The sequence below is a fragment of the Myotis myotis genome, unplaced genomic scaffold (assembly GCF_014108235.1).
Source record: "Myotis myotis isolate mMyoMyo1 unplaced genomic scaffold, mMyoMyo1.p scaffold_m19_p_14, whole genome shotgun sequence".
Taxonomy (NCBI): domain Eukaryota; kingdom Metazoa; phylum Chordata; class Mammalia; order Chiroptera; family Vespertilionidae; genus Myotis; species Myotis myotis.
In genome coordinates, this window is record NW_023416318.1 from 46901637 (window position 1) to 46904226 (window position 2590).

Below are 2590 nucleotides of genomic sequence, written 5' to 3' on the forward strand. Positions count from 1 at the left end.
CCAGAAGCGTGTCTTCAGCACAGAAGTTCTCCCACTGCAGACACAGCTGATTCTCACTGCCAATTGGCCTGGAGGTCAATTCCTCCCAGTGATCCTACAACAATCAAGGCATAACTACAATGAGACTGTGCAAAAAGCCCACAAGGGGGTACACCAAGAGTGTCCACCTCAGGTAACTGGGGAGGCTGAGCCACTGGGCCCTACAGGACACCTAGCACACAAAACCACTCTACCAACACAGGGAAGCATAAAAAATGCGGAGACAAAGAAACAGGTCACAAATGACAGAAATGGAGAAAAGCAAATGACTGGATTTAGAGTTCAAGGCCACGTTTATAAGGTTTTTCAAGAATTTTATGGAAACTGCCAACAAATTTAGTGAGACCCTGGAGGATATGAAAAAAGACCAACTAGAAATTAAGCATACACTGACTGAAATAAAGAATAATATACAGAGATCCAACAGCAGACAAGAGGATCCCAAGAATCAAGTCAAAGATTTGAAATACGAAGAAACAAAAAATACCCAACCAAGAAAGAAAAAAGAAAAAAGATTCCATCGCTTCTCGGCCTTTTGGCTAAGATCAAGTGTAGTATCTGTTCTTATCAGAAAAAAGATTCCAAAAATATGAAGATAGTGTAAGGAGCCTCTGGGACAACTTCAAGCGTACCAACATCAGAATTATAGGGGTACCAGAAGAAGAGAGAGGGCAAGATATTGAAAACCTATTTGAAGAAATAATGACAGAAAACTTCCCCTACCTGGTCAAAGAAATAGACTTACAAGTCCAGGAAGCACAGAGAACCCAAAACAAAAGGAATCCAAAGAGGACCACACCAAGACACATTATAATTAAAATGCCAAGAGCAAAAGACAAAGAGAGAATCTTAAAAGCAGCAAGAGAAAGACAGTCAGTTATGTACAAGGGCGTACCCATATGACTGTCAGCTGATTTCTCAACAGAAACCATGCAAGCCAGAAGAGAGTGGCAAGAAATATTCAAAGTGATGAATGCCAAGAACCTACAACCAAGATTACTTTATCCAGCAAAGCTATCATTCAGAATAGAAGGTCAGATAAAGAGCTTCACAGATAAGAAAAATCTAAAGGAGTTCATCACCACCAAACCGGCATTATATGAAATGCTGAAAGGTATTCTTTAAGAAGAGGAAGAAGAAAAAGGAACTCTTACCATTTACCACAGCATGGATGGAACTGGAGAGCATTATGCTAAGTGAAATAAGCCAGTCAGAGAAAGATAAACACCACATGATCTCACTCATTTGTGGAATATAATGAACAACATAAACTGATGAACAAGGACTGATCCAGAGACGGAGAGGCATTGATTGGACTGTCGGGCCTTGGAGGGAAGGTAGGGGAGGGTGGGGGTAAGGGGGAAAGATCAACCAAAGGACTTATATGCAAGCATATAGGCCTAACCAATGGACACGGACAACGGGGGGGGGGGGGGGGGAGGGCATGAGCTGGGGGGGGGGGTAGAGGGTAACGTGGGGATAAGGACACATATGTAATATTTTAATCAATTAAAAATATATTAAAAAGAAACAAAACATAAGATTGAGTACAAGGCCAAGAATTTTATCATTTTCTATTTTCTATTCAGCTAAGCTAAAGACATAGCTTGAGGGAGTTGATTTCTATTTTGGCCTTCAGGTATGGATGCAAACACATAATTTCTAGACTACCTATATTTGAATCAATGACTATCACGGGGAAATCCATGCATGCTAACTGGTTCATATATACGATGCATTTTCTGATTTGTTGTTTGGAATTTATTGATTCCTCTCAACTTTCTATCTACTCCCTGATAGACAGAGAAGTCAATATAACTATATTAGAATTGATCTTGTATTCAAAATGCTGACCTTGAGCCAATACTAATGGATTGGGATATAGAACAAAGGCTGGACATGAGTGCCTGTCAGTCCTGCATTGGGGATGACATCGTTTGGAGTGATGAAGTACAAGACAAGAAAAAGCTGCAATCTTGTAGTCAATCTGCTCAGTTAATACACAAGGCACTTAGGGCCTGTGAAGTCAATAAGCGTGGCTGAGTGCTCATGCCTTGCCTCTCTCTTTCTTGACGTTGGAACTCCCCCAATTAATGAGAGAGCAAAGCAAAACTGCCAGTGTCATTCTTTCCAGTGTAAGATTATGTCAAACTTGCCATCTCACTGTGCTTAGTTGTTGAGGACATAATAGTTTATAATGAGAAAGATACTGCCATTGAAAAAATTCTTACAAGGCACACAGCCCAAGAGAAAAGTGAGGGGAAAAAGAGCAAATGCCACAAAATAGAAAACCTGAATGGGGTGTAAAGATATGAAAAGCTTCTTAACATAATCAATAACCAAGGAAATGCAAGTTACATTTTATTGAATTACCATTTCACACCCACAAAATGAATAAAAATTTAAGCCTGAGAATTCCAAGTGTTGACAAGGTTTTGAAGTGGTGAGAACCATTTCGTACTGTTGGAGGGGATGTCATTACCAAACCCAATTGAAGATGGAGGAATCCAATGATCCCTGTGATTGATAAGTTTTATTTCTGGATGTGTAC

The 2590-nt window shown here is 40.0% G+C and overlaps 1 pseudogene; it reads left to right on the top strand.

Moving 5' to 3' along the window:
* The first annotated feature begins 558 nt into the window (after positions 1 to 558).
* On the top strand, positions 559 to 652 carry LOC118669578 (annotated as a pseudogene).
* The last annotated feature ends 1938 nt before the right edge of the window (positions 653 to 2590 follow it).